General features: G+C 39.3%; 1 protein-coding gene across 1 annotated transcript in view; it reads left to right on the forward strand.

The window, feature by feature from the left end:
• The first annotated feature begins 7,091 nt into the window (after positions 1-7,091).
• The window catches only part of LOC102308849 (TBL1X receptor 1), a 45,148-nt gene continuing 25,281 nt past the window's right edge, over positions 7,092-26,958 (forward strand). The window contains exons 1-2 of the mRNA XM_005938616.3: positions 7,092-7,458; positions 25,991-26,056. The gene's annotated coding sequence lies outside the window, so the exon portion shown is untranslated. The remainder of the gene's footprint in view (positions 7,459-25,990; positions 26,057-26,958) is intronic.

The raw sequence follows: 26,958 nt of genomic DNA on the forward strand, positions 1-26,958 counted from the left end.
AACAGGCCATTGTTAGCTGTCCAGAGATTTGTCGTATGTCTAATCTATTCACAGTAAGTGAATTGAATAAGTAATTGTGACAATATTAGGGATAAATAAACACGTACATTTTCTTGCGTTAGAGCACTGACTTCAGTTCAGGAGATGAGGCTTGAGGCAATGAGGAAGATGATGACATTTATCCACATGACGGTCACACGCTCTCGTTCCTTAGTGTTTTTCCTTCTTTGGTGAAGGGAACCCTTTCTCAGATGATGCAACATAGGTATGATCCTTTGCAAGTTGAATCTGAAGTAAAATTTGCCTCTATGATTAGGAAATCCCTACGAGTTCCCTCCTCCTTTACCTTTAGGATACTACACATGTGGGAACAGCAATGCCCATATCTGTATTCAGTATGGTGGGATAATACGGTAGCTTCCACAAATCAGTGTGCTCTTATGTGTTTTTAATTAATTAATTATAAGTTTATGAGAATGCATATACAAATTTTTTTTTAAAAATTTTGTCAGGTTTATTTGCACACCCTATTCATATCTTCTCCTCCTCCAGCTTCTCAGATAACTTCCCTACATTTTCAACTTCCTTTCACTCAGGAGAGTCTTTAGCTGTCTGAGCTGGATTTCCTAGTTGTAAATGTTAATGTGTAAAGAGGTGAGCTGAGATCGATGAGGATATTAAACTGACCGGCTTCCCTTTGTCTTATCAGCCTGATGAGGAAGAACACACAGTGTGGACACTTTGTGTGTCATTAGCACACATAAACACACATACAAGCAAATGCATGAAAGACATGCCTTCCAATGTTTCTTCTCTCTCTCATTCTCTCTCTCTCTCTCTCTCTCACACACACACACACACACTCACTCACCAGAAATAGTCATGCAGTATCTGTTTTTCTCTGTCTCCATCTCTGCTCTGCTAAATAATTTAATCACTTAAGAGCAAAAGCCAACCATGCAGTCCCAGTCTCTACCATGAAGGGTAAATTATAGCCCAGTAGGTAGAGAACAGCCATTACTGTATGGTCTATGAAGACATATTATAGAGCCACACTTTGTTGAGACCTTGTCATTGTCAAAGCACTAAATATGCCAGAGGTGGAATGACGTATTACTACTACTTTGAAGTGGATATAGTCTAACGTTGCTATGGGTTTTTAAAGGCCGATGCTGTTGTTGTTGGATGTGCCTGGCTGAAAAATGTGGCAGAAGGAAGGGCATGTTTGCTTTGAGGTTATACAGTATGTATGAGTTCTCCAGTCAGAGAGAGGGCGGGGAGAAACGAGACAATGGAAGGTGAGAACACAAACCTGAAACCAATGCAAACATCTGTACACAAGGTTACAGTTACACAAACATGGAACATATGTTTAAGCCTATTGCCTCTTTTCCACCAGCATGGTGCGGGTGTAAAGCCAGTTCTGCCTCAGTTCTTTTTAAGAACCAGTCCACATTTTCACTGGTCTGAGAACCAAAATGATGTCTAGAACTTAGTAGCAGAAGTTGAAGTCATTTCTATGGGAAGAAAATAATTGTGAACCTGTGGGATCCATATGCTTATCATTCTTGAAATCCTTTTGGTAGCTCCTCCCACATTCACTACGTTTCGGGGCACTGAAGGACACCTTACAAGCAATTGAATACCAAAATCACAGTATGCATAAAATAAATCAATAAAGTATAGAATTAAAAAAAAAAAACAGCATCAAATAGAATAGGCAAGCTTTAAAAGATGTCTTTTAAGACTGACTTTAAAGACGGAGAAGAAATCAATATTGTAAATGTGATGCGGGGGAGAGATCCAAAGACAAGTGGCCAATCAGATGGAAGCGCTAAAGCCTATGATGGCAAGCGGGTAGTATAATGAGAATAAGATAAGAGGAGGATCTCAGAGTATGGAAAGGAGTGGCAATGTGCAGAAGATCAAAGAGATATGAAGGTGTGAGAGTATGGAAAGACTTGAAAGGAAACGAGTAATATGTTCTAGGGAATGGCTTCTAGTAACATTATGAGCAGCTACATTTTGAATCAGCTGAAGCCTATTGAGAAGTTTGTGTGGTAAGCCAGAGAGGATAGAATTACAATAATCAATAAGAGTGTAGCCAGAGCATGTACAAGAATAGCAGTGCAGTTAGCTGTAAGAAACGGCGTAGCCAACTGATTTTACGTGACTGGAAAAATGCAGACTGAGTGATGTTATTGATGTGTCAAAATTTAAGGTGCTAGAAAACAACACCTAAACTCCTAACCTGAGAGGAAGGAGAGATTCAAGAATTGTAAATACACAGAGAGAATTTACGCATTTATCCTAAACATTTTTAGTACGTAACCTAACCTAATGGGAGAGTGGAATTAGGCTTAGTGGACGGGTAGAGCTGTGTGTCATCAGCATAAGTAAGTAACGCGTTACTGCCCATCTCTGGACACCAGTACTGGCACTGCATCTGTGTATACACATTGCTCTGAGTGAGGAACTTGCAGAGTTCTCATCTGACTCTGCAGCGCCTCTTTAATTTTTTGTATTTTAGTTTCTTTTAGCTGGTTTAATTCAGCATAATACGTCTAAAAACTTCTAACAGGCTCACAAAAAAGCACAGGTTTATTGACTAACTAGCTACAGCCCTGTCTCCTTGATGCCTTCCTATGCATCAAAAACGCCAGTAGATTTTAAAATGAAATGTAAATACAAGCAGATTAAGATTCCCTTTAACAAGTCAGGAAACATGAATAAATGTGTGGCTTTGTATTGTCTCAACACCAATATCTTAACATGTTATGGCCAATGATTATGTAGCACCTAAATGTTATTGACATGTTTTAGTTGTATATACAGGCAAGTTCTAGCAAACAGGGTCACTGTTGAGTAAAGTGAAGCTTTCATCATTTAAACAAAGACCTGAATCATATTATAAAGCCAAGCGAAGCTTGAGCTTATAATAATAACTGGTTTTAGAACAAATATTTGCTGTAGCAGCTAAAAGCCAATAAAATCCATACCAACTATTATGATGCCAGAGGTAAACCTATTAAAGAGACAGAATGGAAAGACACATGATCAGTGTCAGGTGTTCTGTTCCCAGTCTGGGAAGCATTTACCTGCAGGTCTATTTGAGGTGTATGTCCAATTAGACCTGATAGAAGCCCCAAAAAACTGGGAGGAAAGAGATGTCTTGATATTGAACTTCATTAAAGGAGACATGATCAAAAAAGTGCATTAGGAGTGGAGTGTAATTCACCATTTTCCAGCTGAGAGTTGGAGTGATGTCAGGAGTAAAAAAAAAAGAAAAAGAAATTGATCAAAAACCTTTTTGAAGCTGGATTTGGGATGAAAAGAACTACACATTCAGACTCTCTCAGACTTACAGTTGCAATGGCAACTAGGCTTTCAATCCTCCCTGGCACAGCTAATGATGCTTTATATATACACATATAAGACATTCTTGCAGGTTAAGCTACTTCCCTTTTTTTTGGGTTAACGAGCACTGAAAATAAAGTTCATACCACAGCAGAGATTTTCTAAAGCATCTTTTTTCAAAGGATTATTCCAGTGTCACTAGGTGTAACTCACACTGTTCCACTCCAGGTAATTCCTTTTGCTGTTGTAGCTGAGCTGCCATCGAACACCTTCTGGCCACAGTGAATGACAGAAATTCCATGTTATATGTTGGTAGGGACAAATATTAAATGGGACATTGGTATTGCTTTGTTCACATCTGCTATACCTCTCCTACTCACTGCTGCAGTTCATAACACAATAAATTCAATCTACATGCAACACTCTGTCAATGCTAAACATCCGGGCGGAAGTATGCATGCACAGATCACACAGTTATTAATAACCTAACAGTGGAGCTGCTCTACTTGAAGACACATCAACACGTGGATTTTTATTTTTTAAATACTGGCATCAATTTGGTGGAAGCTTTCATTTTCACCAGCGTTCACTTCAGCTCCATTCTGCGCTCCTCGGAGTTCAAGGACACAGTCATTATTGAACACCTTTTTGTACAGGGAAGTTTGCTAAAGTTTCTTCCTCTACATGCAGCTTTTGTCAAGACTGCTTAAGCTTGCATGAAGAGAGGAGGTTTCGTAGCTTTTCAACTCACTCCGTGGAATATATTCTTAAGAATGCTGTCAGGCTGTATGTACTGCATTCACACCTCACTGAGGTCCCATCACTATGTGAGCCAGGCCGCCTCGAAGCATCGTTTTATCTGATCACCTTGCAACCACAATTCCTCTTGTGCGCATTTCCATATGCGCTGACACATGCTTTTCTTTCTATCTGAAGCCACTAAATAGATTTCAGCACTTTAATTTGATTACTTTTCGTACTGTGACATGTCAAAATGTCTGCTGGTTGTTTACACTATTTACACTACTTGTTGTGTTTCTGTCACCCCAGCTGTTGTTGTTGTTTCGCATAAAACATAAAGGTATTAAAGTGGTGCTTACATGCTTCCTCAAATTTTGACAAGAAGGTAAATATGAGCATATTTATAGAACTATTTTTTTAACTGCCCATGAATGCAAGAGCTCTGACAGCCTAATCATTTTCAAATAAGATCCATTGAATTCTAAGGCTACACCCACTGTGGAAAATATACTTATACACAACAGAAAATGCACAAAGCTATATGACAGGGGTGTAAAGTAGGACAAAGCCATGCTTACCTCTTCTGTTTTCCATTTGTTCACTGGTCACAGGCTAGACCACCCCAGTCTTAGCATATCTGATCTTCATTTTGATCCCAACTAAAGTTTTATGACTGTACCTGCCATGTTTGTAGTGGAATTTCTGCACGCGGACATGCATAAACATCTGGCTAAATACTCAAAAACCTCTTTGTGATAGTTCAATTACAGTAGGCTTTAAAAAAAGCTTGTTTTCTGCTTCTTCACATTCACATGAAAACAAGTTTTAACAGATTATGTAAAACGGGAACAAGGAAATAAGCTCTAAAAAATATGTTGAAGATGACGTTGCCAGACGTCTAGACAATGTTGAGGCTTGTTTAAAAACTGAATGATGATGATAAGCTGTCTTAGGTTGTTGAAAGGTTTTCTAGAAGAATCCCTGAATTCCTGTAGCATGAATACCATACTTTCATAACTCACTCATTAGAAGTGGTGGTGGTTGGGTGCTTACTGTAGAAGGCACAGAGAAGAAGAAAACACTGAGGCAGAGTACTGCATAGAGATAATGTGATGTGGTTTTCCAGAAAGCCATTACCCTAATAGTGGTCTGCTTTGCCCCCGTGGTACTCACTTCACAGTTTGCCACAGTGGAGCTGTTTCTAAATCATTGTACCCCCCTGATTTGTTCAGCCGCTATGGGGCAGAGATGCCGTGATGTACCACTGGTGGGATAGCTTCATTTCCTCCTAAAACAAATACAAGAAAAGTCATCAAAGTCTTCAAGGGAGAACAGTGTGAAAATAATTGCACCATCAGACTTGCAGGGCCCCTCTTGTACTACAAAACTCTCCAGGCATGTGAAAGGGAGGGTGAAGAAAAAACACTGACGTTCCCCCTCACCCTGTATAAAGGTCATTACCCATCCCCCACTCTTCTTGTTATAGCCACACTAAAGCTCACACTACACAGCACCCCAGGGCTTTCTGTCTGTGTGTCTCTTTGTCTCAGCTGAGCCTTATCTGTGTGCGTGTGTGCATGCTGATGAGTATATGCTTTGGGGTAATACATACATGAGTTGCTGTCTGTTTTTCACAGTTTATGTCTGCAGAATACACATCAGTTTGCGTCTGCTCATGCCTCTCCTTATAGGATGAATTTACATGAGAAAGCCACCACCACACACTTCTCTGTCACCTCATGAATGCTACTGTGAACACATGTGGTCACATAACACCGTTCACCTCAGTACGTCTATGTATTATCCTGAATAATACTTGATGTTGCGTTAAAAATAATGGGGTGAAATTAATAAATGTTACCAGCTGTATTTGTTATCATGTGGGCTGCTTGTTGTGTGATTTATTCAGTTTTCTTCTTACATAACAAAATCATTATATAGGAAGTAAACAACAAGCATTTTTAAATTACCTGTTAAATTAATTTACTTTGTGGTTTATGTGGGAAGTTATTTTCAACTGCAGGGTTTTAATATTGTGTGCAATCCCAGTACTGGCCACTAGGATATATTAGCTAAACTCTGTGGGCTGAGCTTAAGTGTCAAAAATTCCACTTCCTGGAATGGCCACTAGAGACCAGAACTGTAGAGACTAGAAGTTTTGGTCTTCCTGTAAAACATCTACAGTGGTGCAATTAAAACAAAAATATCTATTTAAATTGTGTTAGGGCTAAAAGTTTTGTTTTTCCAATTGATACATGTGTATTTGCTGCACTTTCTTGTAGTGGTTCTGCCCAGATCTATTCACACCGTAACAAATAAATTTCCAAGCACGCAGAAGACTGAATGTCGCCTTGTGCTTATTTACATAAAATTTACATCACTCAGATCTAAGCTAACCTTCGCATGGTCATGGACCTGTACATTTTGGTATGCACCAGGGAGTTGATTGTTCATTCACAGCGCCGCATTCCTGCACACTCTAGTTCTGTTCTTGTGAGCTATAAATATGTGCATGTGGAGCTGGTGATATTGGTTATATTTACGTTGCCTATCATCAACCGACTCCGATAGCCCTGCTTTTACTAATAATTAAGATAGTTAGCATGTGGTGTGCGAGCCAGCATTGGAAGGCTTGGTTCCAAACAACAAAAGTACATTTTGTTCCTAAAATGTTGCCTGAAAATTTTAATTATTATCGCATAAAAGAATCGTACTTTTTTTTTTTACATCGTTTTTTTTTGCATAGTTCCATAAATAACTAAAATGTGAGCTACAGTATATTTTTCATGTGCATAACAGCATGCCTACAGCTACACTCCAAAAATAGCTACGTAGTAATAACAGTCTACTACTGAGCAACATAAACGGATAATTAATTTTAACCTAATATTTCTGAGTTGTTTTTGAGGAGTTACCGCTTACCCCCAGCCTAACTACACCATCCTTCTCCATACTGCGACACCCATTTTGATGTTTATGTGACTAGAGTGTGCTTCCTGCAGAGAGAGGAGCTCAGGCCTAGCTCATTTTCGCCTGGCAGGTCAGATGCTCTGTGTTTCAGTCTGAAGCCGTTGGCTGCTACTGAACCGTTTGGCTCTTTTCTCTACTAGCGAGCAAACCTACAATCTAGACCCAACTGTACATCCAGCTCATTTTTAAGGGGATTTATCACTATATATGCCCGTGTTTCCAAAACACATCGGTCATTGGGGATTCCTAGCCCCGCTTGGCCGGGTCTGAAGGCAGTTATAACGCTTTTTTCGAGGTGTAATTAGAGCTAGAAAACAACGGTGGTGGAGGAGATTCCATATTAGGAGCACAGAGGAGAAGGCACCCCCCTTGTGTGATTTGGAGCTTTTGGTGAGTGTTTACCGTCTTTCCGCTTGATTATTGCCGTTATAAATGATAACCTCGCGTAGATCGATCACGCGTGGCTGTGAACGCGAGGTTTCGCCGGGTTATTGCGCTGTTTCGGACGTTTATTTTTATAATTTTTCTCGAGTGTGGGGGATGGGCAGCCTCAGCGCGTGAGTAGGCGCGCGCGTGTCGTGTGCATGTGTTCGAAAGCAGTTCTCGCGCGTGGTTTGTGTTTGTGAGCGCGCCCTTCCTTCCTGCAACTCCTACTAGCTTTGAATTAAAACCAGTGTAATATATTTTTTGTATTATTTAAACCCATGTCATTAGAATATACATTTCTAAGATAATTTATATTGGATTCAACCCACAATAAATTAGATTGAATATGACATCAAACTTTTTACTTTGTCACTTAAGTTTTATTATTGTGAAGTAACTATTTTCGCCAGTTATGGTTTAATTTATTCTGTTGTCTCTTACTTAACTTGGACAATTTGTGTGTTTCAACGCACTTTGTACTTGTTAAATAAGGCAGTGTGTCTATAAAACTATGAAGGGTTATGAATCAAAACTGAAACTGTTTGAGCCCAGTTAGCAGTTGTGCCAGTCTGTTGTGTTGTGCTTTACAGGCTCTTGTTTATTTTTTTGTCTGTAGCATACCTTGGATTCATAATTGTGACAAAGTTCAGGTCATAGTATTTCATCGTGTTATTTACTTTGTTACCTTTGTGCCACTTTGATTGAAAGCTTATTACAGAGCTGGTTGTTCCAAAGCCATGGACGATATGGGGGAGGGTCGAATACACACAGACAGACAGACACACACACACACACACACACACACACACACACACACACACACACACACAGGAGGGCCACTTGCCAACCTTGCAAAGCTCAACTCAATGACACAATGTACCAGTCCCAGATAAGCCTTCACTATCTAGCAAGGAAAAGGCTGGCAATAGAGACTGTTTAGCCTCAGTTACATTTCACAGGCTAACTGGGTTAAGATATTTGTAGGCTTTAATATATATCGATATTTTTAAATTCATTTGTCATTATTTTTTTAATTGACCTGGTCCTTTCATGGGATTTTAGTTCTTTAAACATTGTAACGAATATTTAAAGTATGTTATGTAACACACACAGTCCTGAGTCCAGTATTCACACATAAACTTGGGCTTAAGCAGCCCTCATTTTATTAAGGGCAGCTCTTATTGGGTTTCATAGCTGATAATTATCAACTCTTTGAAGCTAAAGACCAACCACACCATAAAACATGTCATCTCAGGTCATTGCTTTTTTTTTGTCTTTGTGGGTTTTAAGGTCAGGCAAGGTGTCTGTGCTTCATATTCACAGTGCGTAAGAGTTTAAAATTGTCTACAGGGCATACTCTGCTACATGTGCTGCAGACAATGCAGAGAGTTAAATAAAGTGACGCAGAAACAGATATATTCTGATAGGCTAATATGGGCTGTTAGCATCAGCTGAAACATATACTTGTGTCCTTATTCACGTGCATCTACAGCGTTTACCACCCTTAGGGCTATCCATACAGTAAGTGTGCTCCAGAAGAATAAACTTGAGGTTTGCTCTATGTGTCAGCTATTTAATGTGTCTCCTGTTTTTGTGACCAGGAGGTCACCATTTATGAATGCGTGAGAGCTGATTTTTAGATGTCAGTATAATCCTAACTGAAAGTGCTGGATCGGATATCGGGAGCAACCTGCCGATCTGTTAGCTTATCTGTTCTTTTCAGTTCAGTTCTAGTGGAGAACTAACGTGGCATAGATGAAGCTAACAGCAACGGGTGAGCTGTTCTGAGGTATTTCACACTGTGGTCAAGTTAGTTTACAAGTTCAAGGCTCGTTTACAAGGCTTTTTTATTTACTTTCACTCTCGTTATATCTGTTGTTATGGGTTCATCCCCAGAAATGACAATGACACAAAGCCAGTTGTGTGACCTCACAGTTATTCAGTATTTTTTTCTTTAATCAGGAATCATTGACGACTACAAAGTCTGCTATCTAATCTCACATTGTTGGGCTGGATATGCATATGTCAGCAGTGAGCTCTCTGTCAGTTTTTATGGTGTCATAGTGCAATTTTTGACTGCTATTAAGCAACACATCCTTTGTTTGTCCTAGTGCACAGATGACCTATAATGGGGAAATTATGGTTTAGCAGTGGTAGCATGTTCGCAGTCAGGTGGCAGCTACATACTGCCCATCTACCTACAGAGACGTACCATACATAGTACTATAAATGAAAAATCAGTGTGTCACCCGACAAGACAGTGACAGCTATTTTTACATCTATAACTATCAAATCTATAAACGTGAAGATATAGATACTACAATTGTGCTACTGTATGTCTCTTTCAGCTCAGCGTATAAAGACAAATCACTTTGTCCTGTACAGTAGCTTGGCGTGACTTTTACTCTCTGTGGAAGTGTCACTGTTGAGTTCACAGCAATCTCAGATATGCTCTTTTATCTTGGTTTATGTGCTGTTATGATCAGAGCTACTCCTCTTTCCTCTGGTTGTATCAGTTCAGTTGTGTTTTTAAAGAACTGAACCACACAACAAGAGAAACCCACCAAAACCTAAAGCCTTTGTGTTGATCGTTAAAATTGGGATCACCGCTGCACATGTTATGTGGGTTTTTTGGTTAAAAAAAGACAAAAGAAAGAAGAGCTCATACACAGCATGTGCTGGCCTCCCCTCTGCTCCTTTTTTGAACCCGTTGTAGTGTTTTGCATCGTAAGTCACACCTGAATAGACTCTGAACAGACATCCACAGAGATTAAAATAATAATCCTGCATGTAGGTAGGAGATGGAATGGGAAGGAAACTGATCTTTGAAAGGCTCATAATGTCTGAATCACCTATTTTTACTGTATTTATAGATGTTTAAAATATAGTTCTGTCTCACGTCTAGAACGCATACAAACACACAAGTGTAAATTGGAGCTTAACAGAAATGATGCTGGTTTCTGTCCTGTGTCTATTTTGTGTTTCACCATGTGCGTGTCTGCTCTCTCCAAAGATGTAGAAGCACTTTTTCCTCTGTATACATAAAACATGCTTTTTTTTAATGCTGCAATGATCCTCTCGAACTAAGACAGTGAGAAACATTGTCTTCAGAAACATTGCCCTCATTGTTTACCCTCATGCAAACGTGACGCATATTGTCTTCAGCAGAAATCCGCATCTATAAATACTTAACCTGAAATTGGCAACTTTGCAGTGGTAAAGCAATTAAAGCAATCTTCTTTGTAGTCTGATTGTCCTTTTGCCTCCCTGTAAAGTTGCCAGTGTCCAGCCAACTGTAGGTTGCCCAAAAACAAGTGAAAGAGAAAGAGTGGGGAGTTTATTTGCCACTTCTAGCTTGAAGAGAATGAACATAGTCTATATCAGGGAGCGGGAGAGGTTCCCTGCTGTAATTAGTGAACATAAGTGTGACCATTAGTGGATGATGAGGGATCGGTGTAGAAGCTCCACATATGCACATTAATTTCACAGAGGACAAAGTTGTGAGCATGAACTTGTTTGTGTGTGTGTGTGCCTGCGCTCTCTCACACACAGGGATGGTATAATAGGTGGAAGTCCCGTTATGAAGCCTCAGGGTGAGCTGTGTTTGCCATCTCCATCCTGGTGTGTGGAAGCCAAAAGTGAGGAGCGGCTGGCGGATCAGACTGTGAAACTGCACTCTTTGGCTACCAACTTGCAGTTGAGAAGTTGTTCGATAATGAGTATGTCCAGGATAATCTTCATTTCTGAGTAACTGTAATTTACACAATGAACTTAATGTTTTATTCAGTAGGACTCAGACGTAGCGCTTGAGGCCATAAAGTCATCAGGATAGTGTTTACTGAGCTGAGGGATTTGAGGGATCGAACTTCTGTATAACTTAGTCTTTTTGCAACCACAAGGGTCGCTAGAAGGATTGCAGTTAATCAGTAGAATGTAGGTTTAAAGCAGTTCAGCATCTTTTATGTCCATGGTGTGGATGCGCCCACATATGCCCGTGATGTAAGAGGTGGGTGACATTCACATCAACATGAAGCTTTACATTGGAAGATTAGGTTTAATATTTTAATGATAATATTAATGTACTGCATTAAAGGGGCGAATGAGCTACAATTGGCTTGCTTGGTATTATCCAGCAGCTCAACACTATTGGCTTTTTCCCTACAAAAATGTCATATTCAAAACCATCAGGGAGGTTTTGGCATTTAACTACAGGAAAACCACCAGAACTGTCATTTATAAAATTCCTTTAAGCAGTGTATAGTTTATTGTGGGGTTTAAATTACATTTTTGTGAAATGGTCATAGAATAACAGGAAAATGCCTAAATGTGTGTCAGCTACAGTAACAAAGACTCTTTGTCTTAACTATATGTGGACCAAGGAGTGTTTAAACCAGGAAAAACATTGCCCGTTGGTAACTGTGAAACTTGAAACGGCAACATGATGGAGGTTGTGTCGTGTTTTCCTACTTTCACATTTCCTTTCACGCTACCACTATTTATCGATGAGGTAATATAGCTTCTAAAACATGCACTAGAAGAAGCTAGAATGATCTTTAAAACATTATCTTAACTGATAACATGCTTAACTTTGGATTCATCAGTACTTGAGTTTTTTGATAGATTAGCTATGGCATGATAGAAAGCTTTGGGGGCCGGGATAGCTCAGTAGGTAGAGTGGTCGCCCCATGATCGGAAGGTTGGGGGTTCGAATCCACTGAACAGCTACCCTGAGGTACCCCTGTGCAAGGTACCGTCCCCTGGGCGCCTGCTTAGTGGCTGCCCACTGCTTCACTGCATTTGAATGGGTCAAATGCAGAGAAAAACAAGTAATTTCGCCACGGGGAGCAAATAAGTATACGTTATTATTATTGTTTGAGTGGCTGTAATCAACTTCCTGTAAATTTTACAATTTCCTGAGCTGAAGCACAACATTTGAAGCACAACATTTCAGTAAACAGGCAGAGATGTGTCGAAATCCTGTTGGACTGTGACAGCTAATTGCCTTGGTAACTGTTTCTAAACTGCCAAGGTTGTTGAACATTCACATACTGGTTCATTTCTCTGATTGTCTTGTGAGCACGACGTTTATGACTGACCCTATTGTGTCTAACACCAGAGTATAAAATAGGACAACAAAGGAAAGCTTCAAGTGCAAGTCGTGATCTTTGAAATATTGTGTGGATGTTTTTAATATGGACTGAATTTGCCTGTTTGTCATTGATATAGTAGAGCACATGCTGAGCATAGGACAGAAGAATAAGGTTTTGCTACAGAGCAGGCAGCTGAGTCATGTTATCTACACAGGACACATTTATTGCTTGGCCTTAATAAATCACAGAGGAAGCGTGGTGGTGGAGTAGTACAGTTATGTAACCAGTGCCCGTCATCAGTGTTGTGAATTGAAAAGGGAAAGACAAAATGGACTAAAGTGCAGTGAGTGAAAATGTCTTCCTTGGTTAGATAATGGCCTGACACGAGATGGAGAGACGCACAAATATGGAACTACCCTGGATCGTGTACATATCTGCCATAACTAAACAATAAGTAGGTCTTATTTCCTCAATGAGTACAGGGTTTGTGTGTATAATTTCTGGGATGTCGGAAACGTAATTTTAATTGACTTGATTGAATTGACCTGGAAATTTACCACAGATAGTTGTTGTATAACATAAGGGGCTTTACGTAAATTAGATCAGTACGTCACTAAAACTGTGAGTTAAACACAGATAAATACAAGATTTGGGTGGTCTATAAATAATGTTGGATAGTAACAATTAGTTTATGCTTTTAACATAATGCATCACGGCCATAAAAGTTCATTATTTACTTCTTTGACTGTTGGGTTCAAAAGGACTTGAGCTGTTAATGGTGTGACATTAACCTCAGCTCAGTCATCCACTGAGTGCTGCTGTCAGCAACATCCTGTGGCATTGCCGGTCATATATGTTTGTCATTCTTGAATGGCGTCAGAAAAAAGAAGATTCAGTGAAAGTGGGAAAGTTACCATGGTGATAATAGCGGGTTAAAATGATAGCGATCTTTGTGGCATTAAAACCTCTGGCTTTAGGGTCAACATATGTCAGATTTTCCCCGATTTCCAGTTCACGTGCTCGTATAGACAGCTCAGTGTAGAGGGAAACGAGGAGTATCACCATGGCTACAGTCCAAGATGGCAAACCTGGATGAGAGACTTTCTGGAGAGGCAGCTGAACATGTTGCTCAGATATTTGTCACAATTGTGTAAAGTCGTAACATTGTTCTTTTGTTCTATTAACACTTAAAAACGTTGTTGTGGATGTGGAAATAAAGATTTACAGTAACACTGTGCTATTTACATACTTGAGGTAATTTAGTACCTTTGTGCTTGTGGCACAAAAAACAAATGAATAACACAAAACTTCCTGCTTGTTAGAGCTGACAGGGTAACAAAGGAAATGGGCCTTTGTGTAATGTAATTTGATTCTAAGTGGAGTTTTTCTCCTTTGGCAGGCTTGTGTTTTGTATGGTATTTGATCTGATCACAGAAATTATCCTCCAATACAGTGGTTAGCTATATTTACCAAATAGTTCAAACCTGTTATTTAATTGGTTTAAATTGTAAGTTTGAAGGTCCAGGAGTTAGGTGTGCTTATTATCTTTGAGGACTGTATTCAAAACGCTCTCTCTCTCTCACACACACACAGTCATGCTACATGCGCATCCACGCAGATCTGCAACACACACACACACACACACACACACACACACACACACACACACACACACACACACAGTTGACAGCAGTCACATGGTGTGTGTGGCAACCTCAGGGGTCAAGTTCAACATTGTGAAGAATGCTTGGTGCTCAGCGGCCCCTCCCCCTCTTTACTCAAAAGGCTTTGAAGTTTACAGGCCTGCAGCTCCCTTTCCCCTCTGCTGCAGTGACCCAGGGTGATTATGTATGGCCTGCAGCTTCCGTCCAAACTCTGGGGAAAGTCCCAATCCACAATTTCATTTACCTCATGAGTAGGACTGCTGGATCTTGTGATATATTCCAGTAGAGTATGATATGACTAATAATACCCTGTTGGTAATGAACTATTCCACTGTGCTGTTTATGACAAAAGATTGGGATTTTATAATTTTATGTTTTGTTAGTTTGGAATGTACTGCATGCTCTAACAAAAACTAGAGATCAGTAATAACATGGTGGCTGCTTGACATCGAAAAAGAAAGTAACTTTTTCTTGTTTGCCTAAATAGAAACTAAGAGTTTTTATACCTCTTAATGAGACCTTGATTTTCTTCTAATAATACCTTCTCCATATGAGATTGTCCTAGCTGAACTTAGGCCTAAGCACAATCTGACTTCATGTTGCAACAATACTGATAAAAATTGCTTACTGTGTTTTAAAAAACTGCATGAAAGTCTTATGCCTTAGTGCATGTTACAGACCACAGAAAAGGAAAGAAAAGGAAAAGGAGGCACTGCCGCCAGTGGTGCTTTAGATATAAATAATTTATTGTACTGGAATCTCTGAGTCCACTGAAGTGGCAAAATAAAACAACAAAAGATGCCCACTATCATTAAACGGAGACCTATCGTTGAATTCATTCCTAGTTTTGATGTGCGGAAAAATTGTGCTTTGATTGATTTTTCCATATGTGCCAGTATCATTTCAAAATTGTATTTAATATCAGATTCAGTTATTTTATTTACAGCTACTTAAATTTTCTTTCTGTTAAAACAGCATTGAAGAATCAATACACATGCCAGCTGCAGTTTCTTGTAAATTGTGCAAACAGATGTCTGTGGCCTTAAGTTCTTGATGCATGGCAAACACAGCCAGCTGGCGGGACAAACACATGGTTTATACTTTTAAGTGAAGGGTATGCAGAGGCTTTCAGGTCTTTTTTGCTAGACTGATAAGGAATGTGAGCTCAGGGCTGACTATAATTTGGGGAAAAGTATAGAAAGGGTTCCGATCGCAGCTGTGATAAAGTCCTATCTAGGAAATGCAGGAAAGTTATTAGCAGAGCTTTGGTATGTTCACTGTTTCAGTTGAACTTTCACAAAGATTGGTCTATTCCTTGCCATTACAAGTACAACCAGGAAGAGTGCAATACTGAAGTAAGGATAATTTTGGTCTGGTGCAACCTTTAGTTTAGCTGCTGTGGGTCATGCAGACTTTGGATTTGATAGCGAAACTGTTTTGGGAAACAATGAGTTGCTTGAAACTGTGTAGCTTTATATTAATCATTTTAATTACCTAAAGTCTGAAAGTAAACACAAAAATGATCTGGCTGGAGCAGACATGCGCTCGAGTGTTGTTGACTGAAAGTCTAGTAGTTTTTTTTTAGATTCTTAGCTGAATCTAAAAGCTCATCTCCAAGAGACATGATGGGCAACATAATGGTAGCTTCATCCATCTTAAATGTTGTAAATGGACTGGTATTCATAAATCCATTTGCTACTCTTACTGAACACTCAAAGCTGTTCTACACGACATGCTGCATTCACCCTATTGAGTCTATTGAGGAGGTGGTCGATCTTTTCTTTTATCTCTTTTTTCCAGCTTAATTTAGAAAGCCTGCCTTCAGAAATTACTGAGTTTATACAGCCAGTGTTAATCTCAGGGATTAATCTTCTGCTATAGAGCTGTAGTTGGAAAATGTGGCATTTTTAAAAATTTGGATCTCATCTCTATGAGTTAGCGTGACCCATGTTAGCCATTGCAACTGGTTAAAATATTTAAAAAAAACATGATATGAATTTAATATTGCTAGGATATAAATATCCTACCATTAGTGGCATTAGTTGCTAATTTTACTTGGCGCTTACCAGCTCATTCATCAGCTGACTCATCCAGTGCAATCATATTCATGAAGACATACAGCATGGTCTCTACAACCTGACCCCTCTGACACTGATAGACTCATTCACCTTCCTACCCTAATGTGCTATATTTCAGATACTCATTTATCTTGAATGTTCATTTAGGTTTAATAAATGAGGCTGAGGCCTCCCAGCAGAGATGGCTTTTCTACTTGGCTTCTTGGAGAGCTCTGTCAAACAGCAGGTTCTTTTCTGACAGATCTAACATTAAGACAGTATTTTTGCAAAGGACCAACTCCATGACATGAGCCTCTGATTGAACCACATGGATCCGAAGAGATGTTAAACTGTGAATGGAATGCTCACTTTGCTAATTGGCTCACAGGAACGCCCCAGCACAGCTGCTGTCACAGTGTCAGCAGAAAGAAAAGACAAAGGGCCACTGGGGCATTCCACGCCTTCCAGGTCCCGGGTTAACCCGCCAACACAGGAACGCCACGCCGCAGCTGCACTGTGGGTGCAGATTTTATCATGTTGCAGGAACTGCTTGACTGACTGTTCAGCCTGTTACACTACTTTTTTTTTTTTTTTGGCAAGCGTGTTTGATGTTATCACTGGTGTCGTAGTGAATGCTTAGCATTGCTGGAATCTGAGAAATGAGGTTGGCCTTAATAAAACTGGAGCAAACCGATAGTACAGAAAATTTACAGGTCAGTTTTATACACTGCAGTTTTAATGCTTTTTCACTGCAGCAAAGAGCAAGTTAGTGGATTGTTTCTCAAGTTTTTTTTTTAATTATTATTTTTTGTGTGGCTTTCGAACATTAAACACGTTACACCTGCATTAATGGCTATTAATGAATGCCAGATTAAAGCACGATCTGCTTTAAAGGCTCAGTCAAGTAATAAGAGAAATGGAAGTAGTAATGTTCTTTTTTTGTTCATGAGCCAATCATCAACAACTATAAGTCATTGATTTATTACCGTAAAGTGTTTCTATTTGTGTTCATGTGCTTGGGTGTGACTTGGATTAATATTTTATCTGGTTTGTGTTTGTTTCATCAGTCAAATGCTTCTGGCTCTTATCTGTAAATGGATGGTTTTTTTACATTGCTTTGCTTTACTATCTGTAAATGCCATTAGCCTCTCAGGGACTGCAGGAATTTGGCCCATATGGCTAAATTGGGCATATTTATATAATGGAACTTTGTTCTCATGTGTATTAATGTGGATTTTCCCTTTTTGAATCAAATAAACATGAACCCAAGGTCCAGGAACTGGGTTATGATCCAAAGGATGGCTTTAGAGAAATATTACCTCCTTTATTAATGCTGCCTAAATACTTATGATCTGGTTAGCTGCAAAAGCCGCGCTTCTCAACACACCAAGGTGAAAAAGTAGCATTAGTGAAACGCGTTCACATGTAAAGATGCCTGATGGATTTATTTGGTGATGAAGCATGTCTGGCAAAGGTTTTAAAGACGGCACAATAAAAACTTCCCTTTGCTCTGAAACAGAAAATACTGGGCATGTTCAAATCAGGGATTCTGCTTGTGCAGTGCCAGAGTGTCCAATAATACGTAACGATATGAACGGCGACTTACTCTTTCATATCTTCTTATGTGTGCCCTTCTTCGTGCTGAGTGTGTTTTCTTATCTGATGTGTCTTCTGCATAAGCGAAAAACTGCAGACTGCATCATACTTTTGCATCTCCTGTGGTCGACATAGTATGATGATGATTTAATGTAGAATCTTAAAGAAAACAGAACAAAAACAAGGTTTTATTAGCCATGGCTCCATTTGAATTTTTACTTTATTTTTGTTGTTTGTTTACACTTGTTGTCTTTTTCTAAAAGAGTCGGAGACAGTTTTGATTCGAAGCCAATATATTAAAATATATATTTTTCATTAGGGTGATCATTTTAATCACCAAAAACTTCAGCTTAAGCTAGCTTTGGGTTCGGCCTTTAGTGGACATGATGTTAATTTCGAACCAAACAGATATTGTGAAGCAAAGAAGACACAGGGCATATTGAGTAAATCTCATATGTAAGCACATCTCGTCCAGCTGAAGCGATACACTGTGTGGAAGCTTCAGCCACATCTGTTTGGTCCTGGTCTGTCATTAGAGGATCCAAACAGGTATGCTGCCTCTGGCAGAGCAGCTGTAGCAGTGATCATCTTTGAGTATCTTCTCGGGTTAAAACCAGAAAGATGCTCTGAAACATCTCTACAGTGTTTCGTTTTTGCTGCTCACCTGTTGTGGGATTCAGGGATGGAGTAAAGTAGAAAATACTGTGACCAAACAGGAGCCCGCTAAGTTGGCCTCCCTGAAATTATTTGTGAGACTAGGAGAAATCCTAAATTGTAAATTCCAACTTTGCTCTTTAACCTTCCATCCATTTTCTTTTCTTCAGATCACTCACTCTGCTCTCTCCTAATTATTTATTGTTATTTTATAGAAGAATTCACTGTATTTTTGTCTGGAGCTGACCAGCACAAATTTAATAACCTCAAATTTGTGCTGCTAACGTCTGAGGTCAAACACTAAACTTATTACGAGTATCCAGATCACGAGGATGTCATTTTACACACACCAGCTTTACTGAAATATGAATTTCCATAAATCCCAAGAGGCCCAAAATGACCCACAGCGTGTCCCAGACTCTAACAAGCTCCCTGTGATTCTGGTTTGCTCTGTCCAGGGTTTGGCCCTCCTCTGTACTTGAGACAAGGAGAAAGCTGAGGTGTGTTTAAGCCCAGCTAAATGTCATGGGATCCTGTGCTGTGATATATTGCATTGCATTATTATCAGGGATTGTCCGGGCTTAGCATTGTTTTAGTAGTTGATGTTTTTATCTGTGATTCTGGCATAAATCTGAAGGATCTGCAGTTGGTTGAGCTCGTCTCATATGGCCTTGGATCAGACAAAAGAAAACCGATCTCATCACGGATTAGTGGTATTAACAAGGACTTGGGCATATGACCCCTGTTTATGATGCAGCACTGTTGTTGAGTGAAAGGCCTGCGGCCCATTTTTGGGTTATGTTTTTTTTGCTGTACATGACGTGGATTTCAGAGCATGGTATTGGAGAGAAGGGATATTAAAAGGTTAATAAATGACCTTTGAACTAGGGATGCAACAAATTAGCAAAAAGAAACAGAAAAGACAGTGGTGGTGGATTTTGTTTTACAGACTGATACTTACATTTTGATCTTAAAATCAGATATTTGGCCAGTCTCTTTTTTTTCTTTTAAATACATGAAAATCCCACCGCCTGTCTCTGCTCCGATCAGGTGGTTGTTGTGTTTGTTGCATTCCAAATGTGTGTTGCTAACGTTGGACAGAGTTCTCTTTTGGACAAACCGTGCTGTGTTAACAGTTGTAAGGTAGTTGAGAGTTTTTTATTTTTTTAAAATTTCTATTTCTTGGCTGTTATGAATGCCGATGCTGATATTTCAGCAAATCACTAATAAATTGATTCAGGTCTAAGAGGCGTGCAGTTAGGTGTATTTTTTTTATGGTGTTAATTAGGGCTGCCACGATTAGTCGACTAGTCACGATTACATCGACTATTAAAATCGTCGACGCGTCGTTTGAAGCTTTGAAAGATCCCAAAAGACGCAGCAATAAGTAGTAGGATTTAAGAGTGTAATAACGGACTGAAAGAGAAGATGGCAGCACTGCATGCACAAGGATGCAAGCTGCCGTTAAACCCCGAAGAAGAAGAAGGAGCTGTGTCCCAGAATTCATAGCGCAGCTCAGTTTCCAACAATGGCGGCAGCTAGTTAGTTTTAATATTACTCTTATTATTCTTTCTGGGTCACAAAATAAACGTTTAACATATTTTCAGGCGAGAATGTAGCTGTGTAAACCTCAAATGTCTGCTCAGTTTATCAAGACACCACATATTTGCAAAAGCGCTCCCACGTTTTCGGAGACGTCTGTTACCCACCAGCTCGATAGCTAGCCGGTGGCAAGGCTCACTAGAGCCTGTGAGAACGCCGGACTCCCGGCAAATTTTCAAACCCACCATATTGTTTGGCTTTTTTAGTATTTTATTTGTTCCTGAGTAAATTGGTTTGGCTGAGATTAAAGTTATAGTTTTTACACAGCTGAATAAACGTCAAGCAGACAGCTGATTATCAGAAGTGTGAGATGCTCGAGAATATACTCCGGTATCCTGTTATATTTTAGATAGCAAGGAGCAGACGGCTGAGTTTATTAAACTCCACCGAAACAATCTGCAGATTTCATTAAAATTTAATAAACTATCATCTTGTCTTTATTTTTAGTTAGCACAGACCTTAAACACTTCAAGCTGTAAGCTAATGATAGTTATATAAGAGCAGATGCATGCTGGTGCAATAAGCTGTACATTTTACATCCATGATGCATGATCTGATTGGTCGACTAATCGCAAAAATAATTGGTGACTAGTCGACTATCAAAATAATCGTTTGTGGCAGCCCTAGTGTTAATTATATTTCTGTAGGAACCTGTGACCTTCATATTCACATATCCAGCCTTAGACTGTACTAAGTCAGTATGACTTTAGTTTAAATTATCTTTGGGCCGAGGGTCCCCTGCAAGGAAACAGGGACGCTTTATGACAAAAAGCTGTGCAAAAAAAGACAAAAAAAAAAGACAGTATTTTTAAAAAAAATGTATTATTGTGTTCTCATAAACATTGGAAATTAAAATGCCATCAATTGGCCACCCTGAACCAGACCCAGCAGAGCTGGTTCATGTGGCTGCAGAGCATCAGAAGGACTACTCTACCACACAGTGGAGTTACTGTCCAGCAGCAGGACAGGTCATTGTTGTTCTATTGTAATTTTTGTAAAGAAAGCATACTTGCGTTCCCTTTCACACATCCGGCCCTTCTGCTAACACCACAAATGCAATCCAATTCTGTGAGTAACTGAATCCCACATAAGCTTTTTAGGCTTCTGTGAGGGACCAGGAGAATCCTTCCACAGCTTTCCTGTCAGCTTCACGCACACATAAACAACGTTAGGTGAATTATTGATCCTGTTTGGTGGAATCCTCCAATTTTATTGAAATGAATGGACCAGGTTAATATAAAAGAAGAAATATCCTGGCATTCTCTGTTTGTAATGATTGTATATGAGAAAAAATTGTTGGTTTTTTTTTTTTGTTTGTTTGTTTTTAAGTCAGCACAAGCGCACTGCAATCCCAGAGTGGTATCCATTCCAAAATTGCCTCACAGCCCAGTATTGCATTAGCATTACCACTATAGCTACATCTAGATACAAGGCTGGCAGTTCAGCCTGTGATTGATCAGTGGAAGTGCATGGTCCTGTGGCAAATCAAAATGAAACTGCCAATAAAGACACAAGCTTCATGCTGTGTCATACTGCCCTGCAAAAATAACAGTAGCCACGGTAGTGACAGTAATATGAATCGCTGGCAGTGTTGTCGCCATCTGTAAGCTTCCATACGGTATATAGTAGAACTGGCATACTGGGACTGGAACATCGGCGCTCTTTTCTTTCACAGCAACAAAGCTGTCAGCAACAAAAGCATACAACAGCACACACCGTGCTGTGTTTAATAGAAAGGCCGCTGTGGCTTTTTTTTTTTAGCACCTCCATCACAATTGTTGGAGCTCACTCTTGAGGGTTTATACTTAACATTTCTGGACCAGATGGAATATGTGTGCATAATGTCAGAGGACTTGGAAAAACATGGCTTAGCTTGTAAATGAAGTCACACAATTTATATTTCAGATTCCTCAGCCTGATTTCTAGGCTCAGCATTTGGTATTGTCATAGCATTTCTTTCTCGACGGCATTGGTAAAGGCTCTTAGGTGGAAACTGAAATTTTGATAACGTTTGGATTGCGGAACTGTGGCGTGTAATACAAAACAAGTTCATACCAATTATGCTAATGTTATATTTTCCGTATCTGACTGAACTTCCTCTAAATCTTAATTTCTACTGTAGTGGATCTAGTAGAGCCTGTGATGTAGTCTAAAAAGTGGGAGCATTCATACTTGTGCGTAGCGTCCCTGCATTGCGCTGCCATAAAACACTATTTGCCAGCGGAGTTTCTTTCTTTGAGTTGTTCAACTCTTTTCCAGTAGATTTAGCCAGAAATGCATAGTAGGAAGGAGTGGCCCACACAGTCGTTATAGCACTGAACATATCACTGTTAAATGCATCACTGATAAGCCATTAGTGTTGCGTGGTATGCTGATACTAGAAAAGTGTTGCAACCCTTGCGCTCAAAAGTTGTACTATTGTCAGTTTTATTTGTACCACTACTTTAACAAAGAGTTTATTAATAGGTAATTAATGGACTTGACGCTTGATAATTACTGCTGTGAGTGAGAGGGATGTCAAGGCATGTGAAAGTCACAGGAGTAAAGGGATATAGAACACATGGAGGAAGAATAAAATCCAGAAAACCAGTCCTTAGTCTGGGCAGGGGTTATATACAGAAAGGTAGTCAGAGAATACAGAAAAAATGTCTAAATGTCCTGCACAAGAAACCCAAAGACTAGAAAACAAGTTACACAATGAAATGCCCTGAAGGCTTGACTAGCAGTAACAAGACAATCTGTCAAGTGGAAGGTGAAAAACGGGAGGTGGGAAGAGTCTTTGGACAGTTGGACATGTATAAACAGGTCAACCAGGGTAGACAGCAAAAAATCCCACAATGGTGCCCAAGTTCAGAAGCAAAAAAAAAAGAGGAAAATTTGAATCTCAAAACTGAAAGAAAAAACAATCTAAAACCCACACAATAATTCAATATACCCAAAGCCAAATCTTTGGGCGCAGGCCTAGAGAATCTGTCTGGAGAAGAGCAAGGAAATGGTGGTAATCTCTGCACTACCCTAGTGCCATCCCGGGCCAAAACCAGAGTATTTCCAGTGGTGAGACTGTATCTGAGGCAGACTATTTCCTGTTGCGTGTTACATGTATGAAAGGGCAGCTTTGGATGATGTCCCAACCTGATTTTTCTAAAACTGTCCAGCTTTGATGTGTGAAAATGGCTTATGTAACAGGAGTGCGGTTGATTTTGTAACAATATTTTTTTAATCAACAATAATTTGAACAAGGCAGTTGGCAGAAAGTGGAAGCAACTGTTTCATTTCAGTTAGTCTTAAATCTAACTTGATAATGTAGTCAAAATTATATAAAGAAATATATATAAAGAGATTAAATAAGAGGTTAAATAATAGTCATAATAGACTGTACAATTATTTCATAATAATTCATGGTATTTGAAAAATGTGTTTTTTGGAATGCTTGCCAAGCGCATGTAAGTTACGTGTTAGGGAGTCAAAACTGAGCATGATCTAATTTTAAATAATCCTGTTATTAAATGGCATAAACCAGGGACATTGTAATACTGTGTATCATGTAAAAGCTTTTAATGAAACTGTGAGCTTGACCTAATACAGAGTAATCTCATTATTACTGTTTGGGTTAGGGTTCATCGTCACAGAGACACCCACATGGATGAAAACACAGATGACTCAATACAGGTTAAGGTCTGGACTTTATAGTTTTGCATCTAATTTAAAATTCTGGTTAATGAGACCAGTCTTTCAAAAGCAGTATACAATCTATGTAGGCAGTTAAAGTTAAAACTGACATTTTAAAGTGAATTAAAAAAGAAGAATTTTAAGTGCTGTGTTGTCTAGCCCATTATTCCTTTTCTTTTCCTGATATTTCAGGTATTCTGTGGTGTTCTTATAGATTCTGTACTAACATATTTATGTTGAAATTGTATTAAACGGATAATTTTGGTGTTGTGACATTCTAGTCAAACCCAGCTACTCCCACTCAATTTCTTTGTTCTTAGGTTATCGCTGTTTTTGCTCTGCGGCTCTACTACAACCTCACCATCACTTTATAGAGCTAGCAGAGTCAGATGAATCAATGGAAACAATGACTAAAAGGAGAAAGGCACAGAGGGAATTAAGGTCAAAGAAAACAGGGGAAGGAAGCAGCAAGCTGGGAGGAGGAGCTTGAAAAGACAAATCTTAATGTTCAGTGATTTGCAGCACACAGAATTATGCAATCCAGTAACAGTCAAGCATCACCTCAGTCTGCAGCTTTCATAATTACCACAGGGCCGAATCCCAGTTTCTAAAAATTGAACATTAAATACTTTACATTGGAAATGTGGGCAGCGAGCAGGCTCCCCTGGTGTGCTGTTGTCTCCATCTGCACTCAGACTAAAGAGGTGAGCCATTGTTCAGATGTCTGAATGAGTGTCAGTCACATGGTAAAGCCATTCAGTTGCCATGTGCTGCTGGCTGACACAGTGAGCTCTTTTTCTCATGTTCAGTTCATTGCATTAGCGAGGTATCATTTTACATTTTGATGGTTTTTACCAATGTGGGTGCAGACGGTGAAAATATTTCCTCTCACACCGGCAGACGGGTGCTGGCTGTTTCTGGGAAGTGATGCATGCAACGAAATCTGTTTAAAGGGTGAACTATGGAGTTTTGATGTTAGCAAATCCAGTAATGCTGCGTTGATTTTATTTTCTGATAAAAGTTAAAACCAGCACTGTTAACATTCTCTGTTTGTCTTTCTGATAAATTATGAGAAATGATACCAGGAGTAAATTTACTGCTCAACAATCCCTTCGGTCTTATTTTGAAAGTTCAGTTGGTGGTAATAACTAGCCTGCTTGGTTGCTGTTGTGGCGCTCCTTAGTATGATTTACCTGCATCTGGTCTTGGATTCGGTGGACTCCAGTCCTACTGTCTTGGACCACAGTTGGCAAAGGTAGTCGTCGTTCTCATCTGGGAATGCACAGCTAGCAGAGAACTCCAGCCAGAACCTGCAGCTTGTTGAGAACTGGATCACGTGTCGCTATGCCCAGTTTACCAGAGCAGAACATAAATTACAGCTGCCAGCTGCAGACTATTTGCTGGATCACATAATTTGTAAATTAGAAACTATTAGAATTATTTGATTATTAATTTGTGCCTCCTTCTGCATGCCCACATGTGCAGATATGCACCACCACCACAAATCAGTGGAAAGCAATAAATAATATGAGACATTGCGTGTGTTACATTGCATGCTCATGCATCCTAATAGTGCAATGGATCTTTTTTTCTGTTTTGTGTGTGTTTTTTTATTAAAGTTTTTTAGTAAAAATTGTGAACCCTAAGAAATGTCCACGTGCATTTGCTAGTATGCAGCATAACACAGTATATAACATTGTCCAATCGACTCTGCATCAGGTTCGGGTCAAAAACTTGAAGGGGTGCATTTAATAGATCCAAGGTAGATTCAGAGGCATGTTCCTGCATTATTATCCCTCATGAAAATATTTCAAATTTGAAAGATGCAAATGTAGTTATTTATTTCTCTTCATGAGCTCCTTTCAAGTGCAGTAAATGTGCAGTTTCCACACTTACAGAAGGTTGTGTGAACTGATAAATAATTCAAATTTAAGATGTGTTCACTGCCATAAATAAACCCTCCACTTTACTTTTGATGCCTTTTAGAAATGTGTCACATGATGCTTGTACAGGCCGTGTATAGACACTTTGCAGTGAATTCTAAAACTTATGTTTTAAATGTCGAACACATGCTGTGATATATGTTGTTTTCTAATTGCATGGTTGAAAACCTCACCTCCATTCAGAGACCATTAACTGAGTTTGTAACTGCTTCTTGTTGCAGGTTCTGAGCACATGGTACAAGGTCCTGACTGAGTACACTGGTGGTGCAAACAGACTTACTGCTGTGGTGAGTGATCTACAGCCAGGCTGCATTTGAACATGTTTCTATATGCATAGCTTATGCAAGTTTCAGATCCTGGATCTTAAATATCCCCAACTCTAATAGGACTGGAAAAAAAACCCCAAAAAATAAACCAAGACAGTGGTTTTCACAATAATAGCTTTTGAATTGTCATCACTTCCTTATTGATTTTGGGTTTTGTAGAATGTAATATTCTTGCTCATATGTAAGAAAATGAATTTTTTCCCTTACTTGTATTTTCCCTCTAAAAATGACGTTTTAGGCAGGCATGATGATTTTCTTTTTCATGTGCCATGTATTCTAGTTGTATAGACGCAGACGGAGGTAATTCTACACCAGTGGCATGTTGCACGATTCAAACTAATTGCACAAGAGTGCTAAAGCATATATTTAATGGATAATAATTCTATTTTAGCAAGATTCTTATAAAAAACAAAAAGCATGTGTTTGAAGTACTTCTCAAATGGCTGGTTGAAAGGAGTGGATGGATTGGTAATGTTGTTAGTTTTGTTTCTGTTTTCTTAAAGGTTATTTTTGATCTTTTGTTTTCATCTGATTAGATCATAAAAGCAGAAGGGAACAAGAGGAAAGATTGTGATATGACGCACACTGATCCTGAGGGTTGTACTATTAAGGTCAACATAGCGAGACTTTCGTGTGCTCAGCAAGACCTAAAACTGTAGCCAGACATGAGTATTATGTTGGTTGCTATTAATTTTCTTTGTGAACTCAGGTTTTTGGCTTCAGGCTCTGAAATGGGGTTGTTAAATGTATCTTTTGATTCTTTTTCTTAAGTTTTCTTTTTGGGGTTTTAAGAGTGCAGTGGTGACAGGAATACGGGGGGGGGGGGGGGCACAAATCTGGCTGTAATGAACGTGAGCTGTAAT

This window comes from Haplochromis burtoni, unplaced genomic scaffold, assembly GCF_018398535.1.
Source record: "Haplochromis burtoni strain Fernald_Lab_line unplaced genomic scaffold, NCSU_Asbu1 Contig_254, whole genome shotgun sequence".
Taxonomy (NCBI): domain Eukaryota; kingdom Metazoa; phylum Chordata; class Actinopteri; order Cichliformes; family Cichlidae; genus Haplochromis; species Haplochromis burtoni.